The following is a 15,528-nucleotide window of genomic DNA, read 5'->3' on the forward strand; positions in this document are numbered from 1 at the left end:
ACCATTTCCAACTTTTCCTCAATTCGCTTTTGAGCCATGATATAGAACTTCACAGATTCGATTTCTCCGATACCAAAATGATAGAACACCAAATAGTGTGTTCTACTAATTTATTAATCAGCCAAACATTTACAGAAAACAGGTTCTAACACAGTCTTGAAAACAAAGTACTCGACAATTTGGAAGACAGAAATCCCTAAAAGAGTGAATATCACGCTTTGGAGAATGCGAAATGGACTATGAACTGTGCAGAAGTTTTGCAAATGAAACCTCCCTTTCTCAGTTTATCTCCTCATGTTTGTCCCTTGTGTTTGCATGCTTTAGAAGATTTACATCATATTTTCTTCTCCTGCTTACATGCAAAGAAGTGTTGGTTTGGCTTACTTGGCTATCTTCATTTGAATTGGGTTTTCGACTATAGATTTAGGAGAACGCGGTCCAGCTTATTTCATGTCCCATTCTCAAGAAGAAACCAAGATTGATTTGGTTAAATGCAGTAAAGGCCATTTTACCATAAATTTGGTTTGAACATAATCAACTAACATTTCAAAATAAAGCTTCCTCTTGGACAACTCGAGTCGAAATGGCTAGAATCAATGCTTCTACTTGATGCTCTCTTTCAAAAGACTTCAAAGATTTCTCCATACAAGATATAAGTCATAACTGGCCGACTTTCATTTTTAATTCTTAGTCCACTACTGTACTCTTATTTTATTTCTTTTGGATTTCTAGTGGTCTTAAATCTATGTTGTATAGTTATTGGCAGTTTGTATGATCTATTCTAAACCTTGTCGTTGGTTTAGTCTTTTGGTTTAAGTCTCGATATGGTGAGAACGCTAAGTGGGTGTCAACCTAGATGAGATGTCCGAGTGCACTAGCTGATCCTAGGGCTTCTTTGTATTATCTTTTGTCTTGTCTACTCATTTTCAGCTTCATGAAGAGGCTCCTTTCCTATTTCAAAAAAAAAAAAAAAAAGGTAAATGTGTGATTCTTATAAAGTAAATTATCCTACGATTAAAAGTTTGAACTTAGACTATTCCAAGTGCTTCACCAAATCTTAAATATTTGAACCAACTGCACCAACTTTGCACAACACAACAATGTAAAACACATTAACTACTTTCTCTTCTATGCACATTATATATCAAATAAAAATATTAGAAGGGAAAAAATGGAAAAAAGACTGTGTTAAGAAAGATGGATGGAAACCTTATAATGATACATATTTTTACAAATCCAGATGTACGGGTGCTCGTGTGTGTTCAATAAAGTAAATAATAGAAAATTTTTCAAACAAAAACCAAGCATAATAAATTTCTATGACCATTAAGACATCCATATTCTTATCGCTTCTCTCCCACGTTTCACGAAGGCCCTCAGCCATCTGCCAGTTCCATTTGAATTATTTTTGATAAAGCCCATTAAAAAAAAAAAAGTTCAAAATGCATGAAAAATGCACTTTGAGACCTAAAATGACAACCAAGTATGCAAGTGAAACAAACTTAGTCTTAAACAAGTCCCAAAATGGCAATCAAGTGGGTAAGGTCAACAAACTTAGTATCTCTTGATTTGAAATTTGAAAAATATTTGTAAGGTGTGATAAATTCAAAATCAAATCATTTTATGTTTATGTCGTTGAATTTAAAGAAATCAAATGATTATAAATCAACTTTTAAAAAATTAAAAATTTGTTTCTAGACATCCATATTCTTACCGATTAAAATTCAACTTACATATTTCTTTTTTACTTGATATCTAAAATTTACATATACTTTAAAATTTATTTCTTCTCTTTTCATTTTTTTTCTCATATTTCATTTTTCAAGATTTAAATAGTTTTTTTTGTTTTATCTGTACTTTTTTTGATAGGTTATGAGTTATGAGCTTATAGTTTAGTCGTGTTAGGTCGTTTTGAAAATTCAAGTGATACTCCAAGGTTATTCTTGGAATATTCTTTTACATTATATTTGTTAAATCACTATTTAGTTTATTAAGAGCTTGATAAATAACCACTAAACTAAAACCATAGAGGATAATTGATAGACCATTAGTACATGTTCTATCACTAACTAACCGACGGTAAAACTTTGTTATATTTGTGAATATCTTCAGCAATTTTATCATTTAAGACAATTTTTCGTATAATATCGACATGAACATCGTAAGAAAACTCAAATTAAGTAAGTTAAATTAAAAAAAAAATTGTATGAATGTTTCGAGAACCATTAATTATAAATTCAACATTTTTGAATGAAAAATTGGATTGGTTTGTGGTGACGGCTAACATGCATGTCTAACAATTATTTTCAATTTCTAATACTTTCATCCATTGCCAAAGTTGGAAACTAATGTTCACATTTTTTTTATCTTATTAAATAAAATTTCACATTTCTTGAAAATTTTGGATTATAATTATTTGAAAAACAAAATATATATTTTTTGCTTTATCGTTACTGAAAATTTTATCTCAATTTTTACAGTAAAATTTGATTTTTTAGTCTAAATTTTAAAAACAAAATATTTGTTTTAGTTATAAAGAAATTGTTTTGGATTTTAAATGGGTTTTATCACAAATAATTCAAATATATTTTAATCCCTCATCTCCCCTTCTCTCTCACTCACGTTTCAAATTTCTTCCCCTACTTCTTCTCTAACGGCTATCTCTCTCTCTCTGCTTTCTCGTCCTCTCCCCTTCTCTCATCTTCTTCGTCTTCCTCAAAATCGCCGATTGACGGCCATCTTCTTCTCCTATCCCTAACAGCGCCGGATTTCTCAACTGTCGATCGAGTGACAATCGTGCCTGCCTGCTTGACAAAGCCTTTTCGGTCTACCAATAAAGGAAAAACGATTGCTGGTGACACGAAAGCTGTGCTCAACGCTCTTTTTCCTATTCCACTGCACGTCGTGGTCTTTCCCTTGCTGGTTGGATGACTACTATGGACGAAGAGCACAACTACTTCCAGTCTCTGGTCGATAAGTACCCAAGGAAGGTAAATTCCAGCGGAGAAAGTCGAGAGCTCCTTAGTTGATCACAAATCCTTCCAAATTCTTTGTTCGTAGACTAATTTGAAATCCTTCCAATATGGATCCATGCTGTCTTTTATATCCATAAGATACCAATTAGATTGTGTTAATTATTGTTTATAAGAAAATATTTGTGTGCAGAGTTGGCAGTGGGTAAATCTTAATGGCTGGCAGAAAATTGGTTCGGGATATATTACTCTCAAGACAAAGTATTTTTTATCAATTTACTTCCATGGGGTATTTGCTCTTCCTATGCTTTATCCTTATCGCATCTTTCTCCGTGTAGTCTTCATAGGATGGATTTCTGTGGTGTAAATTTTATTCATCTAGTTTGTTTGATTTGTGGTTGCATTTAGGAGAAGGTAAATTACATAAGCCACAGTAGTTATGGAAAAAATCTCCAATTTACAGCAAGTTAAAGAAAAAAAAGAAGAGAAAAACAGCATTAAAAAAAACTGGGCATCTTGCTTCTTTCTTATTGAAAGTTCTGCCGTTTCTTTCAAGTCAAATTGACCATAAAATGCTCAAATGAGATTTTTCAATAGGAATATGTAAAAAAAATATAATATGTAAAAGAATTTTTTTGAAACGTGGGAGAGAAGCGATAACATTATCCTTCAAAAAATTCAGGAGTAGTAAATATTTATGTGAAAGGACATATTATAAGCCACAGTAGTTATGGAAAACATCTCCAATTTACAGCAAGTTAAAGAAAAAAAAAGAAGAAAACAGCAGCTAAAAAAAACTGGGCATCTTGCTTCTTTCTTATTGAAAGTTCTGCCGTTTCTTTCAAGTCAAATTGACCATAAAATGCTCAAATGAGATTCTTCAATAGGAATATGTAAAAGAACTTTTGTGAAACGTGGAGAGAAGCGATACATTATCCTTCCAAAAATTCAGGAGTAAATATTTATGTGAAAGGACATATTATTTGCCATTTGACCTTATTTGGTTGGAAATGATAAACTACACATTATTGTTTGCTTCAGTTGTGATCTTGATTATGGGCTATTTGGTATTTTGCCTACAAACTGTATAGTTAATTATCTGTTAGCTTTTGTTTTCTGTCACAACTTTATGTTTATGTGGCTAATTGTAGCCGAAAGTTTTATTTATCAATCTTATTTTTCACAGCATAAATGAAACTGTGTTTCAAGAACAAGGTGCTGCTACATCATTCAAGGAAATTCGTCGTAGAGGTCCGTAAGTTTTTTCCTTTGGAGATGTGATACTAACCTGTTTGAATAAAAGAATCTGACTTGGTCTTTTCCTCTTTAACATTATGGATTAGGTCTTTCTCTTTACCAGATTTCGTAGCTGAAGTTTATGAAGTAATCAAACCGGTGTTAACTTCTTATATAAAGGTTAGTGCTAACTGCTAAGCTTATTTCTAAGATGAAAGATGCTTTTATCCCCTCCCCAAAGAATATCATTACTATTTATGTTGTGTTTCTGCTAACTAATTCTTGCATAGCATCTGGTTTGATAATTAAAGTAAAGTTTCTGACATGGAGGTTTTCAAGTTGTAATATATATTTTTATGTTTTAGGTAGATTCCCAAACTTTGAAGAAACACTACAGTACTGAGGTAATTGAATGTTGTAAGGCAGAGCATCGGGCTTACTAGAGCCAAGGTATCTTCTTCGATAACAAGGTAAGGATAGTCTTGATACTACCTTTCTTTTGTTATTGAAGTTTATTGTTCTTTTTGTTGGGGGCTTGGTGGTTGTGCACCTATATTGATTGTACTTCTGTTAATTAATTATAGTCATCCTCTCTTGTCTGAGTAATTATTGTCAACCATTTTGTTAGCAAAGGCTTCCCATGGATATTCAGTTTGTTGTGCTGCATGTCCACGATGATTTTCGTGATTTTAGTTCTAGATACATAAAAAGGGCCTTTGCATCACGACATGAATGACTATTTTTTAATATGAACCTACAATACCCAAAATGAATGCTGGATTAAATTAGATACAGGCGCAGATAGAGAGTGAGATGGAGAGTGTTTGTGTGCTTTAGAGCCATCTGTCCCTAAAACATAGTTTCTTCCCCCCCCATAAGAAGTAAGTTTATTGATGTATGTAATTTACAAAAAGGTTTGGTGGACACCTACAACAATCTTTTTGAACTTTTTGGTAGGTTATGAATTACGAACTTGTATTGAATATTTGTTAGGTCGTTTTAATAATTCAAGTGATGCTTAGAAAATGCAACCGAGCTTAAACAATTCTGCACATTTTACTAAAATTTTTAGTTTAACCTTTTTAATAAAATTCGATGGAAATTCTTGTTTTCTTTTTGTAGGAATAAAGGAAAATGAAATATAACCAAACTTGGGATCTTTGCAAGCAAGCTTCCATGAAGAAACTAGGTTACAAGGGAGGTCTTCTGTTCTCCTTTTTCTTTTTTTCTTTCCATCCGTAGAATCTTGCTTAAAATGCTTTGAGGACAATGCAAATTTTTAAGTGGGGGTGGAGTTGTAGCCTTGCACATTCCATGTCCTTTGGGAAATTTTCATTTTGCAAATTTTGCTAAAAATGTCAAAATTTAGAAACTTTTGCAATGCTCTATGCTTAGAATAAGTACCATGTCTACTTCGATTTTTAGCATAAAAAAGCATGTATGCCTACCATGAGAACGGAGCTCGATTTGTGATTGTATTTTTTATTTGAATATGTTACATATGTTGAAAATGCATATATTGATAGCTTAGAAATGAGTAGAACACTTGGTTCATTTCTGAATATTTGAATTATGTACATAATAATATGTCGGTTGTCTTTTTTATCTCACTTTTAATCCCCTTTTTTGCCATATTCTAATGCCTTTTTTATATTAATTTTAAATCCCTCTTTTGGCCATAAACATTTGTATAAGATTGTTTGAAAGCAAAATATGATTGTTAGGTCAGATAGAAAGCAAAGTCGGCAAGATCTTAGAGTTCTTCACCCACATAACAGCGATAAAAACAAAACAATACGACCAAGCTGCTAAGGGTTGCAAAACCCCACCCTGCCTAGTAGGTCCTTAGAGTTTTTCACCCAACATGGCAGCTGTGAGAGGGAGCGAGAAAAAAAGAGGGAGCCAAGCCAGCCGCTTAGGTCAAGTAAAACGCGCGCCGAGATCCCCGGTTTCAGAATTTTCGTGGGATCCTCTCCGCTTTTCTTGCCTAAGCAAAACCCGATCCCGCCTAGAGAGGTAGAGAGAAAAAAAAGAGGGAGCAAGGCCAGCCGCTTAGGTCAAGTAAAATGCGCGCCGAGATCCCCCGGTTTCAGAATTTTCGTGGCGATCCTCTCCGCTTTTCTTGCCTAAGCAAAACCGATCCCGCCTAGAGAGGTAGAGAGAAAAAAAAGAGGGAGCAAGGCCAGCCGCTTAGGTCAAGTAAAATGCGCGCCGAGATCCCCCGGTTTCAGAATTTTCGTGGGGATCCTCTCCGCTTTTCTTGCCTAAGCAAAACCGATCCGCCTAGAGAGTAGAGAGAAAAAAAAGAGGGAGCCAAGCCAGCCGCTTAGGTCAAGTAAAATGCGCGCCGAGATCACCCGGTTTCAGAATTTTCGTGGGGTCCTCTCCGCTTTTCTTGCCTAAGCAAAACCCGATCCCGCCTAGAGAGGTAGAGAGAAAAAAAGAGGGCGCCAAGCCAGCCGCTTAGGTCAAGTAAAATGCGCGTCGAGATCCCCGGGTTTCAGAATTTTCGTGGGGATCCTCTCCGCTTTTCTTGCCTAAGCAAAACCCGATCCCGCCTAGAGAGGTAGAGAGAAAAAAAAGAGGGAGCCAAGCCAGCCGCTTAGGTCAAGAAAAATGCGCGCCGAGATCCCCGGTTTCAGAATTTTCGTGGGATCCTCTCCGCTTTTCTTGCCTAAGCAAAACCTGATCCCGCCTAGAGAGGTAGAGAGAAAAAAAGAGGGAGCCAAGCCAGCCGCTTAGGTCAAGTAAAATGCGCGCCGAGATCCCCCGGTTTCAGAATTTTCGTGGGGATCCTCTTCGCTTTTCTTGCCTAAGCAAAACCCGATCCCGCCTAGAGAGGTAGAGAGAAAAAAAAGAGGGCGCCAAGCCAGCCGCTTAGGTCAAGTAAAATGCGCGCCGAGATCCCCCGGTTTATGAATTTTCGTGGGATCCTCTCCGCTTTTCTTGCCTAAGCAAAACCGATCCCGCCTAGAGAGGTAGAGAGAAAAAAAGAGGGAGCCAAGCCAGCCGCTTAGGTCAAGTAAAATGCGCGCCGAGATCCCCCGGTTTCAGAATTTTCGTGGGGATCCTCTCCGCTTTTCTTGCCTAAGCAAAACCCGATCCCGCCTAGAGAGGTAGAGAGAAAAAAAAGAGGGAGCCAAGCCAGCCGCTTAGGTCAAGTAAAATGCGCGCCGAGATCCCCCGGTTTCAGAATTTTCGTGGGGATCCTCTCCGCTTTTCTTGCCTAAGCAAAACCGATCCCGCCTAGAGAGGTAGAGAGAAAAAAAGAGGGCGCCAAGCCAGCCGCTTAGGTCAAGTAAAATGCGCGCCGAGATCCCCGGTTTCAGAATTTTCGTGGGGATCCTCTCCGCTTTTCTTGCCTAAGCAAAACCCGACCTCCGCAGTAGGTACTTAGAGTTCTTCACCCAGCATGGCAGCCTGTGAGAGGGAGCGAGAAACAAAAGAGGGAGCCAAGCCAGCCGCTTAGGTCAAGTAAAATGCGCGCCGAGATCCCCCGGTTTCAGAATTTTCGTGGGGATCCTCTCCGCTTTTCTTGCCTAAGCAAAACCCGACCCCCGCCTAGTAGGTACTTAGAGTTCTTCACCCAGCATGGCAGCCTGTAGAGAGGGAGCGAGAAAAAAAAGAGGGAGTCAAGCCAGATGCTTAGGTTAAGTAAAATGCGCGTCGAGATTGCCTGGTATTAGAGCTTGCATGGGCAACCTCTCCGCTTTAGATGGAATTTGATGAAATGCTTATGTCCAAAGTAGGCATTTCTCTACAGAGTCCTAATGGTCATAGAAATTTATTATGCTTTGTATTTATTTTACTTTGTTGTCAGGAATCAACTTCTTTTCTGATTTGTATGTTTATGTATATGTTGCATCTCTTTCTTGTTACCATGTTGTATTTCATTGTACTCAATAGTCTGATTTGCATTTTTTATTGGCTACATGTGTTTTACTAATAAGAATTTGTTTTCTCATTTGTTTATTTGTGTTAATAAGTGTTCGTGTAATTGCAATTTTGTTCTTGAAGATATTTTGCTTGAATCAAGTTAGTTCTTTCTATAAGGATCATTTTCTTGTAAGGTTATAACTTCTTGTCCAATTTTTCCAACTCACATTTCAACTTGTAACAGGTGAATCCCTTCTAAATAAGAGCTTAAAAAGAAAAAAAAATTTAACCATAAAATCAAGGTACTGCATCTTATTTGCAATGAATTGCTATAATTTCTTCCAACACTATGAAACATTTATGTTATAGTTTTATTATTGTAAACACCTTTGCTAAACATCATTGTAATTTCCAAACACAACTCTGCCAAAGTTCCCAAGATAGTTCTATAGCAATGTTCCATAGGCTATCTTGCAAGTGATGTGGAACTCCTTTGCTTTTTTGAATAGTAAGCTGGCCTTCCTCTTTTGTTATGCTTTGTTTTGTTCTTAATACTTGCTTTTATCTTTGCCTATTTCATTCCTAGTTGATATATTACATAGTCCTCTTAAATCTACATTCTTTTTCTGTTTTATGATTCGCTTGATTTTAATGACTAACTTTGGCGAAATAATGTTGAACTATATTGCATGTTTTGCATCTAAACCTCAATTGAAAAGGTTTGTTATCTGTATCAGTATAAGGTTTCCATCCATCTTTCTTAGGCCATCAATGAAGTTTTTGCTTAGATCTATCTTAGTTCGGCCTCTTTAAAATGTTACTCCATACAAGGAAGATCAAAAGTTGTGATTACAAAGTGTAGATTTGTATTGTATAGTTGCCTTAGTTATTTTTTTAATTATTCTTTTTAGACGTTATTTCCTTTTATAATTAGTTCTCTTTAGTTAGAATTTCTATTAAATTATACTTACCTATTATCAAGTCATTTTTCATTAATAAGAGAAAATGGAGTTTTTCTCAAATAACAAAAAGTGATTATTTAAGATACTATGCTAAAGGGAACACATCCAATTACCATGTTGAGAATATTATCTTTGCCTATTGAAGGTCTTGGATTCTTGGTCAACTTTGAATGCAAATTTTTCTTAGTTGATTATTAAATATCAGGGTAAAAAGATCTTATATTGTAATGTTGTTTTGCTTCACTTGCATCATACACTAAAACACAAGATTAAAAAAAAAGTTATATTTAGACTTTTGTATGGTAGATTAGGTGTTCTCTTTGAATTGGTGTTGGTATTGGCTTTCTAATTATGATATGATTTTGGGAGCCTTTGAATTATGTTCTTCAAACCTTCTCTCTTCGATTGAAGCTTATTATATTTTATCGTTGTTAGTATGTTCTTTTTTTCCATTTTTTCCCTTGTAATATTTTTATTTGATATATAATGTGCATAAAAGAGAAAGTAGTTAATGTGTTTTACATTGCTGTGTTGTGCAAAGTTGGTGCTGTTGGTTCAAATATTTAAGATTTGGTGAAGCACTTGGAATAGTCTAAGTTAAAACTTTTAATCTGTAGGATAATTTACTTTATAAGAATCACACATTTACCTTTTTTTTTTTTTTTGAAGTAGGAAAGGAGCCTCTTCGTTAAGCTGAAAATGAATAGACAAGACAAAAGGTAATACAAAAGCCCTAGGATCAGTGAGTGCACTCGGGCATCTCATCTATGTTGACACCTACTTAGCATTCTCACCATTCGTAGGTTATGAGTTACGAACCTACACGTAAGCTTTTTTAGGTCGTTTTGAAAGTTAAAGTGATACTTAGACACGTTTTGAACTCGTTTTAGGTTGGTTTGAAACTAAGTTTTAAACACATTTGATTGACATGTTGGGTCTTGAAGTACTTTTTTCACACTTTTTGAAATTTTGGTAGGTTGTGAGTTACAAACTTACACTTAAGCATTACTTGGTCGTTTTGAAAATTCAAGTGATACTTACACACGTTTTGAATTCATTTTAGGTTAGATTGAGTTTGTTGCACTTGGTTGTCATTTTTGGTCTTGAAATGCTTTTTTCAACCTTTTGGTAGATTATGAGTTACGAACTTACACTTATGATTTGCTAGGTTGTTTTGAAAACTCAAGTAATACCTAGACACGTTTTGAGCACGTTTTAGGTTGGTTTGAACTAAGTTTGTTGCACTTACACACTTGGTTGCCATTTTGGGTCTTGTAGTGCTTTTTCACAATATTTGAACTTTTTTCGTAGGTTATGAGTTACGAACCTACACGTAAGCTTTTTTAGGTCGTTTTGAAAGTTAAAGTGATACTTAGACACGTTTTGAACTCGTTTTAGGTTGGTTTGAAACTAAGTTTTAAACACATTTGATTGACATGTTGGGTCTTGAAGTACTTTTTTCACAACATTCTTTTCATTTTGTATGAAAGTTAAAGTGAGTTTCCGCCAATCCACTTCAGTTACCCCAACGTGTGCAGCCATTGCATTCCAAGGATGACATCCTGATAGAACACTGATGTAGTGTTTTATTATATTGATAATCAAACACAACTTACAACATAAGCAAACCGTGAACCTCAGAAAATGAGTCACGTTACATATAATTCACAAACATCAAACAAAGAAAACCTCCTAATCCAAAATTCCGAACAACAAAGTACTAATAAGCAAACCAGAATATAGAACACCAATCTTCTGCTTCCCCTGTCTTTCAAGGAGTATTGCAGACCTTTTCCTTCACTCAAAAAACTCACTTTAACAAAGAGGCAGCCACATTTTCAGGTATAGAAAATAAAGTAGGTAGTATGTAGGAGGGCTAACCAGAACTGAGTTGCATAACGTTTGTCTTCCGCCTCTAGAGATGTTATATCTTTTCCACCTTTCAAGTTTCTTGTGAATTCGATCAATGACTGGTTGCCAAAAAGACTTTTGTCGAGGGTAGCCTCCCAAAGGGAGACCTAAATATATAATCAGAAGCTTTTCTACCTTGCACCCTATCAGATTTGCTGTTTGAAACAAATCTTCCTCTCCCACATTAATGCCGCTAAGGGCTGATTTTTCCCAGTTTACTTTCTGCCCGAACACCATTCGAATAATCTAATGACGTTTTAAAGTTTAAGGACCATCTTCACATCATACTTACAAAAGAGAAGAGTATCATCGACAAATTGAAGCAAAGGGAGGTGGATCAAGTCTTTGCCAACAAGGAAACCTTCAAACTGGCGGTTAATATGAAGCTTGTTTATGATTTCTCCTAAAACCTCACTTACTAGGAGGAATAAAAGGGGGAGAGGGGTACCCTTGGCGGATACCTCAAGATGCTGTTATCCGGCCTCTAGGCTTACCATTGATGAAGACCGAATACTTTGGATTTTTTGGGCAGCTCATTATCCATGATATCCATTTGGAACTAAACTTTTTCAAAGATAATTTTTTTTCTAAAAAGTTCCAATTCACCCTATCAAAGGCTTTTTCCAAGTCAAGTTTTAAAATCCATCCTTTTTTCCGTTTTGCCCTATAATCTTCCACGGCCTCGTTAGCAATTAATATTGGGTCAAGAATTTTCCTACCTTCAATAAAGGCGCTTTGAGTGGGCTTATAATTGCATCCATAACTTGTTTTAGACGTTCAGATAAAACCTTTGCAACGACCTTGTATGGTAACGTAGTAAGGCTGATTGGACGGAAATCCTTGACTAGAGTCACATTCTCTTTTTTCTGCACTAAACAAATGAAGTTTTCTTGGATGCAAGCATTTAATGTTCCATTTCTGTGGAAATCAGACATTAGTGATTTGAAGATATCCTTGAAAATAGACCATTGGGTGATTAGGAACTTCACTGTGAAGCCATCCGGGCCCGGAGCTTTGTTGTTGCCAAGTGCCTTTAATGCCTTAAAGATCTCTGTTAGGATTCTACACCCTTTTTAATAAAATACCCAACTAGGGCTAAACAGAGACAGAATATATAGCCCAAAGTTACAGCTACAATAAGGAATGAAAACAAGAACAATGAACAACAAGAACAAACCTGCACCCTTCACAAGAAGGATACCCCTCTCCTATCAGCTGCTGCCGCTCCCTTTCTTAAAAGATAACCAAAAAGATACCATCCCTATTTCTCAATCATCATTCTATTTATACTCACCCTCAAATTCCTACCCAGTGGGACCCACCTGCACATTCTTTTATTTCCCACTCATTCTCTCTCCTTACATGTTGGTGAGTTTCCCTTCTTACCCTTCCTAACATACGTATGTATGATTGGGGGTCTCACAACACCCCTCGGTTCAAAATTCACCTTGTCCTCAAGGTGGAATGTGGGAAACTGTTGATTCATTTGATAGACAGCTTCCCATGTGGCTTCAGTTTCTGGTAAATTCTTCCACTTGACTAGCCATTCGTTAGCTCCCAATTCTTTGTTCCAGCGAATTCCCAATACCTGTTCTGGCCATAGTTGTAATTCGAAATCTGTTGTCAACATAGGTTGTTGTTGCTGCACAACCTTCTGCTTACCTAACTTGAGCTTCAACTATAGGCCACCTCTCCTATCTCTTCAATGATTGTGTAAGGCCCGTAGAATTTTGGAGCCAGCTTTTCACACCTTTTCCGAGCTAAGGATCTCTGCCTATAAGGTCTGAGCTTTAGGTATACTTCATCACCCACCTTGAACTTCAATTCCCTTCTTTTGGTGTCTGCCCATTTCTTCATGCGGTTTTGGGCTAAGTGAAGGTTCTCCTTCAAGGCGTTCAATGCCAGATCTCTCTCCTTGAGCATTATTTCTACCTCATCATTCTGAGTTTTTCGGGTTCCGTAGGATAGAATCGGGGGTGGTTGCCTTCCATATACAATCTTGAAAGGGTTGGAACGTATGGATGAATGGAAAGTAGTGTTATACCACAGTTCAGCCGATGGAATGAACTTATGCCACCTTTGGGTTGTTCATTGCAAAAGCATCTCAAGTATGTCTCCAGACATTGGTTTACCCTTTCCGTTTGTCCATCTGTTTGTGGGTGGAACGCCGTGCTTCTTTTCAGTTTAGTTCCCATAGTTGTAAATAACTCCTTCCAAAAACTAATGAAAACTTTATCCCTGTCGGATACTATGGATTTTGGAACCCCATGCTTGCTGATGATCTTTTCAATGAATGTCGTCGCCACTTGTTTAGCTGTGAAAGGGTGCTTCATAGTGATGAAATAAGCATACTTGCTCAATCTGTCTACCACCACCATTATCACATTCATTCCCCCTGCCTTCGGTAACCCTTCTATGAAATCCATTGACCATTCTTCTAGTATGGCTTCCGGAGCAGGAAGTGGATGTAATACCCCTGCTGGTTTCGTGGCCTCATATTTGTTTCTTTGACAAATCTCACACTGTTCCACATATTTCTTTATACCAGCCTTCATTCCCTCCCAGTACAGCTCTCCGCTCATCCTTTTCTATGTCCTCAAGAATCCCGAGTGTCCTCCTAAGATGGAGTCATGGAATGTATGCAGCAATGTGGGAATCACTGACGACTTCTTTGATAATACCACTCTCTTCTTGTAGAACAGTTTCCCATTCTCCCAGCTAAATTTGCTAATTCCCTCTGGATTCTGTTTCAATTCTTTAATGGTTTTCTGTAATTCCTCATCTTGGTTGACTTCCTTGTCTATCACTTCCATGTCTACAATGCCAGTTGTCGTCAAGGAGTTTACTTCCAGCGGATATTCCATCCTAGAAAGGGCATCTGCTGCTTTGTTTTGTAATCCAGGTTGGTATAATATTTCAAAATCGTATCCCAGCAGTTTGGTCAGCCATTTCTGAAATTGGGGTTGTACTTCCCTCTGCTCAAGGAGAAATTTCAATGCCTTTTGATCTGAGATAATTGTAAACTTCCTTCCTAATAGATAATGACGCCATTTCTGCACTGATAATACTACAGCCATCAGTTCTCTTTCGTAAATGGACTTGGCCTGAGCTCGTGTCGACAATTTCTGGCTGAAGAAGGCTATGGGGTGACCATTCTGTGAAAGTACAGCTCCCAATCCTGTCCCTGAAGCATCTGTTTCGATTAAAAAAGGTAGATCCCAATTCGGCAGTGCTAGCACCGGGATAGTAGTCATGGCCATCTTTAATTTTTCAAAAGCCTCGGTTGCTTGTTCATCCCACGCAAAAGAATTCTTTTGCAACAATCTGGTCAAGGGGGCTGCAATTTCTCCGTATCCTTTCACAAACCTACGATAATAGCCCGATAATCCCAGAAATCCTCTCAGACCCGTGACATCTTTCGGCTGAGGCCATTTCACCATGTCTTTGATCTTCTCCTCATCAGCCTGTACTCCTTTACTCGAAATTATATGCCCCAAATATTGGATTTTGGAGTGAGCTATGACACACTTCTTCTTATTTGCAAATAGATGGTTATCCCTCAACACTGCAAATACCATCCCTAGATGTTTCTCATGTTCTGATATATCCTTGCTATATACAAGTATATCATCGAAGAATACCAATACACACCTTCTTAAAAAAGGTTTGAATACCTGATTCATCAAGGACTGGAAGGTGGCTGGTGCGTTTGTAAGACCGAAGGGCATTACCAGAAATTCATAGTGACCCTCATGTGTTCTGAACGCGGTCTTCTCAACATCTTCCTTCTGCATCCTTATTTGATGGTAACCGGACTTCAGATCTAGTTTTGAGAAAACCGTGGCTCCATGTAATTCATCCAGCAGTTCTTCTATCACTGGGATAGGAAATTTGTCCGATATGGTTACTTGGTTGAGTTTCCGGTAATCTACACAAAAGCGCCACCCTCCATCTTTCTTTTTGACCAATAAAACAGGGCTGGAGTAAGGGCTATGACTGGGACGTATCACACCTGCTTGCAGCATTTCCACCACCAATTTCTCAATTTCCTCCTTCTGTACATAACCATATTTATATGGTCTGACATTGATGGGCCTTTGGTTCGGTAAAACCAATATACGGTGATCTATTTCTCTCTTAGGGTAGTTTTTTTGGATCCTCAAAGATGTCTGCATACTGTTGTAACAGATTTTTAATCATTGGAATCTCTTCCTCGTCCCCTTTCATTTCCTGCTCCGCTTCCACCTCCGTGTCTACTTCATACTTTTGGAATTCCAACAGAAAACCCTGATCTTCATTTTCCCACGTTTTCTCAATGGTTTTCAGGGAACATTCTGCTTGGATGAGGGATGGGTCTCCTTTCAAGATAATTTTCTGTTTGCCAACCAGAAAGACATTGTTAGAGATGGCCAATGTATCTTCATGGTGCCTGTTGTATCCAGCCACTGCATACCCAATATTACATCCACATTTCCCAACTCAATAGCAAAAAAATCAGCCACCACCACCACCCCTTGTAGTTCCAATTCCACTCTCTTGCAAACACCCTTGCCTGTACACTTGGTGCCATC

The 15,528-nt window shown here is 37.3% G+C and overlaps 1 long non-coding RNA gene across 1 annotated transcript; it reads left to right on the forward strand.

Annotated features, from left to right (window-relative positions):
• Positions 1-4,094: 4,094 nt before the first annotated feature.
• LOC116402736 lies at positions 4,095-5,385 on the forward strand. Its single transcript, XR_004215338.1, has 4 exons — positions 4,095-4,223; positions 4,316-4,388; positions 4,574-4,678; positions 5,331-5,385. It is a non-coding gene; the product is annotated as an uncharacterized LOC116402736 (long non-coding RNA).
• Positions 5,386-15,528: the final 10,143 nt, after the last annotated feature.

The sequence above is a fragment of the Cucumis sativus genome, chromosome 3, assembly GCF_000004075.3.
Source record: "Cucumis sativus cultivar 9930 chromosome 3, Cucumber_9930_V3, whole genome shotgun sequence".
NCBI lineage: Eukaryota > Viridiplantae > Streptophyta > Magnoliopsida > Cucurbitales > Cucurbitaceae > Cucumis > Cucumis sativus.